The sequence below is a fragment of the Dipteris shenzhenensis genome, chromosome 28 (assembly GCF_047967505.1).
Source record: "Dipteris shenzhenensis isolate YYH24624 ecotype China chromosome 28, Dip_SZ_1.0, whole genome shotgun sequence".
Taxonomy (NCBI): domain Eukaryota; kingdom Viridiplantae; phylum Streptophyta; class Polypodiopsida; order Gleicheniales; family Dipteridaceae; genus Dipteris; species Dipteris shenzhenensis.
The window spans coordinates 46787176-46802735 of record NC_141623.1 but is presented as its reverse complement, the minus strand read 5'-3'; the positions used below and the strand labels follow the sequence as shown (position 1 = coordinate 46802735).

At 40.0% G+C, this 15560-nt stretch overlaps 1 pseudogene; it reads right to left on the bottom strand.

Annotated features, from left to right (window-relative positions):
• Positions 1-393: 393 nt before the first annotated feature.
• Positions 394-14445, bottom strand: LOC147883624 (protein S-acyltransferase 11-like; annotated as a pseudogene).
• Between the last annotated feature and the right edge of the window lie 1115 nt (positions 14446-15560).

The following is a 15560-nucleotide window of genomic DNA, read 5'->3' as shown; positions in this document are numbered from 1 at the left end:
TTCCACTGACTAGGTTGACTGGTCAGCTTCACCGACTAGGTTGACTGGTCGGTTCCATCGACTACATTGATTCGACTACCACCCTCATAGCTATAAAGAGGCAACCTCCCAAGTCCATTGCATCAGATTGGTTTAGATCAGATCAGATCTTCCAACAAAGATCTTCCAGCTAGTAGCTCTTCACTAGTATCTATCTAGATCACCATTTAAGCTCCACTATGGGAGCGCACGGGTGGATGGATCCGTCATCTATACTACATCAGTATTGAAGAAAAATTTTGTTCATCTCCAGTTTGCTATGTACTCTCTATTCTTTGTTCAGTTTTTGTTCCGCTGTGCCGTGTAATTTAATAGGGAGTGGCACAAATGTAACCATCCTTTCATGATATATCATCAGGCAACAAGATACATTAATGAAAGAGCCCTCATAGAAGAAGAAATATAGCTTCCCAACAATTCTTGCAAATAGAATGCCAAAACCTCCTATGCATGCCAACTTCTAGAGGTGACTTGGAACCGATTAGGAAAACTTGTAAGAGAACTCCATGTCTTTAGCATGGTAGGTATTGACATCACCACCAGAGCACATACAGATTGCTAATGATAACAAATGTAAGTAGGAGAATGAAAGGTTGTTGATTTTCTACTCCTACACAATTGCCAATAAAGGGGCAACAATGATCCATTTCAAGTACATAGGCCTTTCAAGCCAGGCAATGATGTGCACTAGGTAGTTTTGGTTTATTACATACATAAAATTGTTTTAGTAATATTGGGACAATTCTAAGTTGCAATGTTACAAAAAATTCACTATTACTTTCATGCCATGCTCATTGACTTCGAGCATGGCCCATAATTTTCCAATGTTAGTTCAAGCACTAGCATATAATTTTAAATAAAGAGGATAGAGAGAGGGATAGAGATTGATCAAATTCATCCCAAAATTAAGGGTCCCAAAATTATTAAAATAGTCTTACATGACAAATGATGTCTCTCTAGAGCATGCTTAAGAACACATTCAAAACTTCCCAAGTGATTTGTGATAAGGGGCCAGCTTGTACAAAAGCTACAATGTACTAGTTGAATACTGCGTTGAAGGAAAGATAAGTTGTTAAGACCAAATAGGGTCACAGAAATGCAGCCCATGATCCTCCACAAACAACAAGAATTATCCAAGTATAGTGGTGACCAGTACATGATTTACAATAAGGGAATATCATGTGCGATGCCCTTGTTTTTAAGCCTATGCATCACAACTGGAAATAGCCCCACACCAACCACATTTGAATATAGGAACATCAGAAGGAAGCAGTAACCAAAGTCCACATCCCCAATACACTATTTCATAAGCTTCAGATGGCATATCCCTCTACTCCCATTTTTGAAGCTCTAGATCAACATCTTCTAATCAAGGTGCATCAAGCAAGATCCTCTAATCAAGATGCCTCCTATCTTAAGTAGGTTCCATCAACAATTATTTTTATAAAAAATCAAACAATAAATTTTAGCAGATAGTCTCAATCTCAACGGTGTCCAGCATACTTCATATATGAAAACATAGAGGGTTAGAGAAATGGTCCTAGAGGTCCATGTGTTGGATTGGATTAGCTGATCATTTTGCTGCTGTGGCAACAAGGAAAAGGCATCTGTTAGTTTCTTCTACATTTGTGTAATCCTTGAAGGAAGGAGTTGTGCCTTGTAAGTGGAAAGGTTCAAATGTAGAGAACACACTGTATATCTATATATCTATAGAGATTTGAATCACTAGAACTTCTCATTTTGATTTAGTGGACACTTGAAGTCCCCTAAGAATAATCAAAGTTGTCATAGATTTGATGGTGAACATCTATAGCATGGGGCTTAGCTATTGCGTCTTAAAAGGTTATTGTTTTTCCATGGGTTTTGTTGACAACACTACTGAGAGGCATATGTGGTGCAGGGGAATTTTTTATGGCACGTTGTTAGGGGCCCCTTTGTTAAATTTTGTCCTCATGAATCTGCAAACTCATTCTGAAGGGAAAACTTGTGCATGTACTCTTATGGGAGGATTTCTTAGCTAATTCTTATGATTGCAGCCTGCGAGAGATTTTCAGACACATGTTGAACCCCAAGCTTGAACCCCAATCCAAGAAGCAATTCAAGCACCCAATAACTTATCATAGCCATCAACTTCATTGGGGCACAAAAACTTTTTTGCTTACACAAAGCCATTTTCACAAAAAACAGAGATAAAAACTATGCAATGTTTGTCAATATGATCCTTGAAGGGTCCCCTTTAGCAAAAAGGGCCATATTGATAAACACTTTGAAAAACATTTATCATATGCTTGTCAATATGGCCCTTGCCCCTAGAGGTCCATATTAACAAACACCGTTGTTGATATATTATTATACTCAGATAGTATTGATTATTAATATGTTGATTAGTACTAATGTTGATATGATGATTTAGTACTAATTTAGTACTATTGTAGTATTGTTGTAAAACTAATGAAGTGGCGAATCAACACTAATATGTTGATTAGTACTAATGATGAGATGCTTATTAGTACTAATGTTGATATGCTAATTTAGTACTAATTTAGAACTAATATACCCTTACTAAATCAACATTAATATATAAGTACCAAATTACTCATGGAAAATATGGTTCATCATTTGGATGGATGGAAAGGCACCCAAGGTGTATAGTAGTGAGAGAGAAAAGTGATGCAACTAGGGGGGTGGTAGGTTCTATGCTCTTAATTCTTGATCTTTATTCATAAGTACTAGAAAAAAGTACCAATGATGTAAGACACAAAATGAGCAGTAGCATAGGGGCATTAAATCTTCATTTCTTAATGTGGACTTGAAAGACAATGCATGTATCTTTATAAATTAAATCTTGCAAGGTATAGTTCAGGAGTGGGTGTTAACTCTTGGAATGTTGTCCCTTACTAGGCATAAATATAAGATGTGCTGGAGGCTTACATTGTTCATCCAATGTTGTAGTTAAAGCATCTGTTGTGAGCTCATTTTTTTCACCTTAGTTTTTGGGTAGGTTTGCAATTTTCAAGATAAAGCTATAGATAAGGTAACTTGTAGCAATTGGCATGTGGTCACTATTTGCCATGTCAGCATTATTCTCCCAAAGCCACATCACCAACCTATTTGCCACATGGGCCACCATGAACTCAGCAATCCTACCATGTCATATCGTCCATTTCCACATCAGTAATGCCACCTCACCATTGCCATGCCTAGTGCATTCTAGTCACACTTGTCATAACTACATTGCTGCATCGATTATCCTTGCTAAGAACAAGCCACAAAGCCCCACTAGCATACATGAATGCACATTAAGCTTTGAATAACAAAATTCTTTAAACAACAAATTTTTTTGCTCTAGCCAGAGCTAGGGAGTGGGTTTTTCCAAGAAAAATCCACTACCTAGCTCTGGCCGAGGCAAAAACATTTGCATCAAATGTTAACATTTCTTCATACATCAAAAACATTTTCCCTTCCTCTCCATGATGGGAATCCTTCCAATGTTGTAAGGCATAAGAGTGCATGAAGAGCATCCCTCCAAATGACTCTTATGTCACTGCAAGATCCCAAGATCATGTCTCCACTACCTAAGATGATTGCGTGGATCCTTAGAGGGATGCGTGGAGGGCTTTGTGGAGGGATGCATGGAGGAGGGGTGGAGGAGGTTTGTTGTGGAGAGTACTACATGGAGGAGAGGAGAGGAGAGGAGAGGAGTGTGAAGTGGAGGAGGGGTGGAGGTAAGAGGGGTGGAGGAGACGGCTCGGAGGAGAGAAGAGGAGAGGAGTGTGGAGTGGAAGAGAGTGGGAAGAGGAGTGTGGGGGGAATGAGTGGATGATTGGCATAATACCTCAAGACACCCTACTGCAAGAAACATGCATGGATGATTAGCGTAATACCTCACCAAACAAGGCATTCGTGTTGGCATGGAAAACTTCGAGGGATGGCATGGACCTCTTGGAGTGGTTGTGTGGAAGGCATCAATGGCCCAAGATGATTGTGTGGATCCTTCGAGGGTTGGTGGAGGGATGAAAGGATGTTTTATCAAAGCTATGCTTATATATTAATATAGAATCTTGGTGAAAGTTTTCAAGATCATTTTTTAGTTTCACATTCTTGGTAGAACGTGGTACTTTTTTATATATTTTCTTTTGGATTTTGAAGGAAAAAATGTAAATCCTAGCAAAACTTTAAATTTTTTGCATAAAAGTTCAAATCGTGGGCGAATGTTTTAAACTTTTATTTTTATTATGGCATACAAAATTTCAAGACCAATATAAATTTTAGCTTCTTAACGAAACTAACTTGAAAAAATCATCCATGGAGGGATGCACGGAGGAGAGTTGCTAGAGAGGATTACATGGAGGAGAGGAGAGGAGTGTGGAGTGGAAGAGAGTGGGAAGAGGAGTGTGGAGGGAATTACTTGGTCTTTTAAGCGTGAGTTGAAATTCTACTCGCATGACCTTTGCATCAATTTGTGGGAGGACTAGATCTAGTGTGCATCAAAATTCTTGATTGTGGCCAGTACTTGGATGTAATAATTGATATCACTTTGTGTCATGGCCAAGACACTAGGTTTAATTTGTTGGATGTTATGGTAGAGGAGATATCATCCAATGGTCTTGTCACAATGGGTTTGATTTCTCCTATCCCCACATTAATTCTCACTACTGTGTCATGATTTTGTATCATGAGTCAATCAATACCCAAGGGCATTTGAGTAAAACTTGAAAGGATGTCTTGGGGTCGGGGATACCCAGTACTATGAACTCAAGGGAAAGGGGTATCCCCATTACCTTTGTGGATACCCCATCCACTATGTCCAAGGTTTTTGTGCATGAAGGATCTACACCTGCACCTCCATCAACAATGCCTTGGACCTCATCATGTGCTTCGATCATATTGTGTATGTCATGTCATCTCTTTCACCTAATCAAACTAGGATATTTTATGTTTCTACCACAAGTGGAGGGAGAATTGTTGATTCAACCCATCCCTTGAAACTCACCCAAAGTTGGGACAATTCCGTAAGAGGATTCTAATAGGTATGGACACAAAGGGCATCTGACACCACAAGACATGGGCCACTTTTCAACATCAATACTGATGATTAATACAAAGAGTTGTTTTTTTAACAAGTGAAATTTGTCGGAGTGTTAGTCAGTGTGTGCATCACAAAGAATGCATCATTATCATTGTTGTGGGTATGTGCATCAATAAATGAGTGTTCTCAGTGTCAATATTAGCATTAATATATACTAATTTTGCAGTGTCAATATAAGCATCGGTGTATACCAGCGCTTTGAAAAATTTTCAAAAAAAGATATGGGGCAGGATGGGGCTTGTTCCATCTTGCCCCATAATTTTATTTTTTTTCATTAGAATCATGTTAAAATGTTACAAAAGAGGTCTACAAAATCATGTTACAATGTTACAAAAAAGGTCTACAAAATGATATGCACTACAAATAAATTGCCAAAGTTCAAAATGTCAAAGCTTCTGAAGTTGGACTCTTAATATGGCAAACACACAGGAATCTTTGAAAGTGACTATAAGGAACGCCATCATTTGTGCCTTTTAAATTTTGGAACTTTACCTTGATGTTGGAGTTAGACTTGAGCTTTTCCACCCGAAAACCCGAGTAGTTATGTCTACCACTCTGTAGAACTAGTTGGCTCACTCCCCACCTTTGGTCACCCATCATTGTGAGGTTGATGTAGACTCCTGGCTCAGTAAGTCCTGTCTTCACACCTCAAGAGTACAAGTTGACATATAGACGTGGGGCAAACAGGCTTTCTACAATGTTGTGAGAGCAACTCGGGCAAACTACCTTAGTTGTTCTTCATTCACCTTGGATCTATGATGGTGTCTCTCTCCATCAGAAGTACACCTACTTCATGATGATGGATTCTTTGTCCACATACCATAGTTGGTCTTCTGGCTTCATACTTTCCTAGGCATATTCTTTCGGGTATGATAGCTGAGTATTGTCGAAGATGTTCTCGCCTCTCTCTAAGTTGGTCTTCATATTCATTTTCTTGTTCCACCAAGAAGATGACCATGCATCAAAAATCAAAACACTCCATAGATGAGTGCCCAAATTCCATTTTCCACAATAGCCCTTCACCCGCCAATCTTTTGGGATGCCTCGACCCAACACCATTGTTTTGACATTCTAGCTTTGCATAGTCGTCAACTTCCACCTCTGAGTTAGCATAGCCAAGTCTCTCTTCTCATGCTTGTCACTCCTGTTGGAAAGTTTCCCCTGCCATCCTCCTTTGGAACTTTGGTTTTGAGATTGCTTCGCCTTGCATAGTTGGATGTATCCATTGCCTCAAGTTTAGATATTCTTCACATCTAGCCGCATATACTCTCCCTGAATGTGTGCAGTCCATTGCTTCAATCAAAAAGTAATCAAAGATCAATCCAAGTATGTTCTATGTTCCACACCTTTGTCTTCAAGCACTCTACCAGTTGATGCCACTCACCTAGAGTTACTTGAATAAAGTTCCTATAATAAGTCATAATTCCCAATAATTTTTGTGCATCGCCATGGGTTATCATGAACACTCCCCTTTTCCCCACTAACACTAAGCTTACGGACTTAGTTTTTTAAATTTTCTACCTTGATAGCTTGTTAACTCACAATTCACTTGACCCTCCCCAGCACGATTGCCAAAATGTTGATGCTTCTACTCACTCACCTTCTCAACTCAGAAACACTCGATTTAATTCCAACCCAGTGCTACACTTCATTAAGATTATTGCTCTTTCAATCCTAAGATAGGGGTGCTTGGATGTAGTACAAAAGGTGCCAACAATTAACACTCAAAGGTGAGGGTTAGCTAACGAGGAAGAACTGTGTGAAGACAAGAGAATATCGAGTTACTAAACTCACTTAACACTTAATGAAGTATTGCAACAATTAGAACCATGGAGGTAGTTATTTGCTCATTAATCAAATCAAAGTCACTTGATACAACTAAGCTACCTCGGCTTGCAATGAACACTCCCTAACCTATCAACTTAAGTTAGAGGAAGAGAACTTGGCACACTACTATCTCTTGTTCTTATCCTTACCTGTTACAACTCTAAAGAACCACCTTCTATTTGAGTGTTTGCTTGTGTGCCAACCACTACTTGCCTATAGGTTGATTTGGTGGAATCAACTACACCTTTTGCTGTAAAACGGGTGCTCTACCCCCTCCACCACTTTCGATGCTCGGTGACCATGTACAAGTTAGCCTAAACTTGGGCTAACAATCCTTTGGTGAAGCAAGCATTACAAATGTCTCTTGTAAACTTAAAAATCAAGAAATTGGCCATGAATAATTTCTCCATTGTAAGCACTTGTATTCAAATTAATACTACAATTACAACACACTCCATTAGCAAACCACTATTTTATATTTTCAAATCGAATCGACTAAATCTTGCAAAGATTTGATTAAACTTGCCTTAAAATTAAATATTCATGTAACCAAGGAAACACTCAATCATGAATTACCTATAAGTCCAAAACGTCAGTATTATATAGGACTCTCAACTAGAGCACATCCATGTGAGAGAAATATCACTACCTTGCCACCTCATTTCTCTTATTGAACTCCCAAGTCCCCTTGTCCTAAATATCTCTATAGAGAAGTCATGTCCATAGCCAAAGATATGAATTAACTTCCCCTTTAGATTAAATAAAACTGTTCTAATTTGTTGGCTAACTATCACCCTACTTCAGTCATACTTAGAGTGCTCAATCCCCTTTTACTGCAATGCCAAGGTTTGATTCACACAACCGGCTTGTGTTCTCAAATTTACTAGAAGTGATGGCATTGTGAGAAATAAAAAACACTACTTGGTGACATCACACTGCAGCATTGTGATAGCAAAGAGAATGTTGCAGACATCTTTACCAAACAGGCTTGGAAAGGAGGTTTTTGAGAAGGATATTCCCATTAAAGGGGTGTGAAGGAATGTAATTCTTAGTCCTTCTTTGATTCCCCAGAATCATCATCTTGAGGGAAGGCCTATTTCATGATGTTGATCTTGAGGGAAGGTGTTGAGGAACCATGCTCAACATCATGTGATCATATGTGCATAGCACTAACACATAGAGAGTGCTATAAAGGAAAGGGTTACATGCCCTAACCCTAATGCTAACTTTAACCCTAAAAGGGTTTGTATATATTCTACAATTTCAACTAAATCTAGTGTACAGTAAATCATTTGTGGTGTGCTCTCTCTAGCTATACCCTCTCTCCTCATCTCCACTCTTCTCCTCTCCCCTCTTCATATTTTGTCACATCAAGCCAAAAGTCGTGATACCATAAGAACTTGCCTCCACAAAGGCTGCAACCACATAAGAACCTATGTGCTTTGTTTCCAAGAATGACCATAAATGACAATGCAGCAATGTTGATCCACCACTGACAAACAAGCTAATGACTAAGATCAACACATGCTCTATGTGGCTAGCAATGAAGTATACCTCTTGGAACTCAACCCCACGATAATCAACATAACAAGAAGTGCATCAGGTGTGCATCTAGGTCCAGGTGAGTCTATAAGATAGGAATTTCATGAACAAATACCAATAGCCAAAAAGTCCTTGTCAATCATTATGCACCCACATAGTTAAGGTCAACATTAGATGAATACAGCTAGTACATTTCTGTTGGATAGCTGAAAGGAAAGCAAAGAGTGGACACAAACTCAGAATACTTGCATTACTTGTTTGTAGAATGAAGAAGAGTGAGGTCCTTAAGTAGGCACCTCATACATGCTCACTGACATCACTGATGACTTCAGAGCTCCACAATCATCTCCTCAATCTGCTCCTAGATTCTCTCAATCATCCTATGTGGCTCTTCCACCACCTAATTGTGCTTGTAGGCACCTAACTGTGCCTCTAGCACTCACACATAGAAACACAAGGTGTGCCTGAGGCATACACCTTGAGATATCCCAACAAACCCCCCCTCAAGGGAATGCCTCAGGCTATGTCAAGGATACATCTAGTCTCATAGTTTCTCATGCCATCTCATGGTGGTCAAGGATTAATCTATGGCTAGGTTCTCATGCTAGCAAGGGTTCCCTTGGGTGTAAGGTAAACAAAAGGGATACAAAAAGACCTTCCAATGGTTATCTCCCCTGCATGTACATGCACACAATGTCTGCAGGAGGTACCATAGAACAAAACATACACATGGCCTACATCATAAGGTGACCAGAGGTGTTTACAAAACACACAAAACACAATAGTTTATTTCATTGATTTTGGAGGACTATCCAGGCTGAGTACCTTGACATAAAAAGAGAGATCTGGAGCATACATAGAGATGATTTAAAATGCATAATCTTCAAAGGATGCCTCATCTTGTGGAGGCTCATCAACTAAAAGTAGATTTGCATTTTCTGTCTTTGAAGTTGCTTCCTTTTTAGCAACCATTGTTTTGGCAATCTTTAACAAGGAAGTCAGATTGGCATTTTCATCCTTTGTAGCATAACAAGACATTGCTTTATGTTTTGGCTTTTCACATATTTTGCATAAGCAAGCCATGAGAGGGTCTAACCCAGGTATTGGGCAGTGTCTTCTCTCTTACAGGGCTTAGAATAACAACTGAAATGCTTCAAAATATAAGCATTTAATGTAGCAAAGTCTTGTGACCAAATTTCAAACAATGATGCTTCTTCTTACATGCTTCATAGAAGTGGCTGAAATGAATACTTTCCAATCAAAACCAGGTCTAGCAATTCAAAACAAAACTGAAGCCACACTTGTACTGAATTTATTGAAAGTTTCAAAAAACCAGAATTGCTAGAGTAGCATTTTATGTAGCATCATCTTCAAAAACTTGTCCAAAACTGTCAAAACCAAAAGGCTGAACTTGGAGGGCTTGTAGCTCACTCTTCAAAGCAAGGAAAAGAGGGCTTTCTAAAGCAAAAGAAAGCTCATATACCAGAGAGGGTCCAGCACAGAGGTTGGACGAAATGGTGTGCACTTTTGCCCGAGAGAGTTGCTACAGGCTAAAACTGACTTTTGACAATTTCTCCCTCGTTACTAAACCAAATGACCTGAAAAATGGCTCAAAATCTTCATCTTGAGGTCGCCCATCTACTCCTAAGAGGGCTCAGGCAATGGCAAAGCAAGCAGGGAGTATTGAGCAACAGAAGAAATTCATTGTTTGGAGAATGGCAACCACCACAGATGTTTTTTCTTCAATTGCTTGCAGGTGGAAGTTTGCCCATACTAGAGGAGTTTCCAGCTCAGAGGGTTTGGGCAATGGTCATTTGTAGGTGGAGAACCAAGCTCTCAAAAATTTTGGGAAGAAAGAGGAAAATGGAGAAGAAGAAGATGAAGAAGATGATGATGATGTGGCAGAAATGGGCTCAAGGGGGATCAAAGGGCTCTGATACCATGTTGGATAGCTGAAAGGAAAGCAAAGAGTGGACAGAAACTCAGAATACTTGCATTACTTGCTTGTAGAATGAAGAAGAGTGAGGTCCTTAAGTAGGCACCTCATACATGCTCACTGACATCACTGATGACTTCAGAGCTCCACAATCATCTCCTCAATCTGCTCCTAGATTCTCTCAATCATCCTATGTGGCTCTTCCACCACCTAATTGTGCTTGTGGGCACCTAACTGTGCCTCTAGCACTCACACATAGAAACACAAGGTGTGCTTGAGGCATACACCTTGAGATATCCCAACAATTTCTGCATTAAGCCATGCTGAGCTCACAAGTCTCTACCACCCACATCGCCGAGGCTTGTTGCCACCATCCCCATTTCCTAGGCAATATTCTAAGCATCTTCCAACCCCCTCAATAGGTCAAAAAAATGTTAAATCTCCAAATTCAAACCAAACTGGTACCCCAGTGCTCACCTATCCCCAACCCACTTACCGATGCCATACTTGCAAGTCATTGAATCATTGCCATACTACCATCCTGTTGGATCATCACCATATTGCCAAATTAGCAACCAGTGCCACACCTGCAAGCCGTCGGGTCATCGCCATATTGCCATCCCCTCGGATCATTGCCGTACTATCAACCCGCTGACCTTTGACATACCTACAAGCCATCGGATCATCGCCATACTACCATTGCATTGGATCGGTGCCATGATGCTATCCCCCTAGTCAGTGGGATACTAAAAACTTTAAATTGACCCCCTATCCCCTCGGATTGTCGCCTTAGTAAAAAGAGACAAACTTTGTTAATTTTTTGCCATAATTTGTTTAGGTTCCTACACTCTTTCACATTGCCCACTAGTCTCCAAATCTACAATTGAATGCCCTCTAACTCTTCTTGCTCTACCTTTTCATTCATTACTCACGTGTCTTCTTTCTTCCCATTGGATCCAGATAACAAATTCTTTGAATTTGAGAGACAAGTTGGCCTACAAAAATCTTTCACCAATTTTGTTTCTCTTGGTTCACTTTACATGGTGTTTGACACCACCAATTGGTGTCTATAAACACCTCCAGTAACCCATTGCATCCCCAAATGGTGTTTATTAAGACCACTATATGATTTTCAAACTCTATCAACCCTTTGTGCATGCCATCACTACTACATTTTAACTCCTAGAACTAATAAATTTTATCACAATCAATGAAGTTTCCCATAATTAATGAAATATTCCAAAATCAATGAAATTTTCCATAATATCTCCATTCCCATAATTAATGGAATTTCCCATATTTAACAAAATCCACCCAATTTTTAAATTCTAATCTAATATGGTGTGTTTTGTCATGCATTAAATTGATACTACAACTAAGTAACTTAAAGCTAGCATGATCATTGTCAAATATATTGAGCTACCTACTATGAGTTTAGATGTTCTTCTTTGACGAGTTCACATAGTGTGGAAGTTGCATTCAACCATCATATTGGATATTTTTATTCATTCATCTAAAATTATTGTAAAGACTTTTTAGCATACTTGAATGAGTGAGCATTATTCGTACATCTAATCATTTGGGAAAGTTTGACATTGCACTCAATTATCATGTTGTGTGTTCATTCATCTAAAATTGTTGTGAAGGCGTTTTGGCATACTTTGAATGGGTGAGCATCATTTGCACATATAATCCCTATATTTCAATTCCAAGAAAGTAGTGAAGCTAGTCCATACCTTTCATGAGGAAGCTGGATACAAGTTTGCTCTTAATTTTTATAATTAATACTTCACATGAACACATGATAAGAAGTCCATTTGTATAAAGGATGATAAGTCAAGGAATCTATTAAAGATGCATTAGGAGCAAGATGGTATAAAAATGCATCATTTCTGGTATTTCATAGGTGATTTCTTCAAGACTTAAACATATCGCATGCATTTCTATATCAAAAGCTATATTCTTGGGACCAATAGGTCTCCATCCCTAATCCAAGGAGCTGAGACGGCCCAAAACTATTACTAGTAACCATGCTTTGCCACAAAGTTTCCCATAGCTCTCAAGTCTTCATGTTTATGTGTATGGACTTTTGCATCATGGTATATTATCAATTCAAAACAATAATTTTCATGTCCATTTGATGAGTTAGGAAATTATAGCATGACCTTGTGTCAACGGTTATTTGCGTATTATCAATTTTCATGTTAGAACACATGTTTCATCACAATCAATATGTGTTTCATCAAAATCAATAGTGAGTAGTTTTTTTTTTTTAATGAGGGTGTGTGTTTATATTATATCAGAAAAGAAATGATCACATCATTATGTCTCTTCCCACATACTCTAAAAAAGGAAGGAAGAACATGAGGTGAGCTATAATAATAGGTATGAACATTACTTCCATTTTTCATTTTCTCTACAACAAACAAAGGCAGAGAAAACTTATCAGACGTCATCTTCTTCCTTGAGAGCCACTGTGTCAAGTCAACAAACAACTCCAAAGATTATTGTGCCCAAGATAGCATGAGGGAGCAGACAGCCTTGGCTGGAATGGAGTCTTTGTTAGTAGAAAGAATTTGGACGTGAGTTAGTAGTAGTATCAGAGGTAATGGGAAGCTGGAGAAATAGGCCTATCACCAATAGGAAGATACTAGAAGTTTCGAGTAAAGGTCTCATCCCTGAGTTTGTAGGTTGTGTTTGCAAGGTCATTCCAAGAAACAAGTGGCTTGAAGAGATTTTTCACTATTGTAGGCTGGGGTGCCGGAGTCAAGCATGGCACAGAGGTATGATGCATTAATCTCGGCACCATCTAGGAGGACAACTCCCACCAAGCCATCGCCTAAGAAAAGGAGGGAGGAACAGACAAGCCAGTAGGCAAAAGACAAAGCAGAGGCCAAACATAAGCAAGAACAAGATGCTCTCCTCCAACAATAGTAGAACGATCTTAAAAGACAGCAGGAGGAGAAAGCATGAAAGAATGAAGCAGAGGATGCTGAAAACCTTTGCTAGGAACGACATCTAAAGAGGCCGATTTGAGAAGGGGAAGAAATTATTAATATGAACCAAGAGCCCAACTCCCCCTCGTATAACTCAGAAATAGACACATGGAGGTGCAGCAACTAGGTAGCCAACTCAGAAACAAGGACAGGGAGGTGCAACAAACATAGGCAACCAATTGAGGAACAGGCTCAAGGAGGTGCAGCAGCTAGCACAGGGCCAAGGACAACAGTCGCGATAGCAATCTCTGCTACATAAGTACCTATCAGGAAATGGAGCATTATACTTCTAGCGCATACACCATAGTAGAGGGCTACTCCAACCTTATGTGCAAGGACATTCAAGCCACACAAAAGGACCTACTATTTATGGAATCCCTTACCACCATGGCGACATGGCAGTAGTTGCATGGAGAATGCTAGCAAAAGGAGACAAGAGTGTATGGCTGAACAAACTCTTACAGAAACCCAAGCCTGCAACAAGCTCTAGCTCACAAAGGACACCCTATAGAAAGAGAAGGTGAAAAGGCTCATGGTCAAAGCCAGTGGTCTAAAGGCTGTAGAAATTGGAAAGAAGTACGAGATGGAGCTCTACCAGGCATAAGAAGCTTGGCCATGGAACGGTCCAAAATGACACTCTTCATGCCAATTACAATGATCTCCAATGCCAAGCCACCATGGACCAGGAACAATACTCAAGGGCGCCGGAGGCAAAGCAGGCCCTAGAGGTAAGGGTGGCCCAGTAGGCACAACTAATAGAGTGGTTGCATGCACACATTCAATAGAGGAAGCAACAAATAGTCAACCTCCAGGGAGATTTGCAGATGATAAGAGCTTCTACTCCTCTGCAACAATAAGACCCCGACAACCTGGCTCTGCTGAAGGCATCTACTAGTGTATCCTCGCTTTGCTCCACAAACCACACAGTTGAAGACACCTTCAATTGCCTTTTTCACACCATCTCCACCGTCACCCTCTAGCACGACATAAATTTTGATCACCCACTCATAGCCCATGACCTAGAGACCCTACTTTGCCGCACTAATTATCCGGTCCATCCCCTAAGGGCCATGGCCTATTTTCACAAGGGCATGGTCCTCTAAGATGATACTAACATTCTTACGCTCTACTACCACCTAGTTGTATATAACTTTATGGTGTGGATTAGAGTACTCCAGGACTCTGCAATTTTGTCCGATGAGAGTCCCATGCTTGACCTAGTACAGTCGAATGCCCTATAGGACCTAACTTGCAACTTAGAAATCTTAGAAAGAAGCGTACAATGGTTGCAAGTGTATTGCCGTGGGGATGTTGATTTTGTATTCAATCACCTTTTTAGCTATAATAGCGAGTGGTATCCCCCAACCGAAGTCATAGTCATGTATATTAATATGTTAAAAGCTATCCAAAAGATGATTCAAATTGGCATCAGCCAGTTTGATGATTCTCATGTAGCCTATCCCACCAATGTCCAAGAAGTAGATATGGACACTATTTGATCTCTATTTAGCACTGCACCATAGCCACCACTGCCTTCTAACCCCAACACATCACCTAGTCATGATCTCACCTCCATCGTCACACTGGCACATGCAATCCATCACAGCCCTCCACATCACAGCACACCTCCATCATCACACTGGCACAAGCAATCCATGACAGCCCTCCACATCACGGCACACCACCACAAACACACAACAACAGCTGCTTCAAGCCGGAGGGTCCAAAGGACATGGGTACCAAAACCTAATACAAGATTATTAAACCCATGCTCTTCTCAAATGTGGAAGGCCCTTATGAGGAGCAAGGACTGAGGAGGTGAGTGAGCACCCACGCGAGGAGGAGGACTAGCCATAGGAGTCAACACCCAACCATGACACATGATACAAGGCCATAACATCCTTCAGAACCATTGAGGATGTCACAGATATTAACAAGTGGAAGGGTAAGTTCTAGAGCTTCCACCTCAGCCGAAAAGATATAATGGAAGTGTGCCCCCTTATCAAACTCATTCAAAGGAGCTTCAGGGAAGGGTAGTGGGAGCATTCCAAACAGACAAGGGGTGGGTACATTAGGTTTGGATTACACTCAGGTCCTGAAAATAAATGCAAAATCCGGCCTACAACCTCAA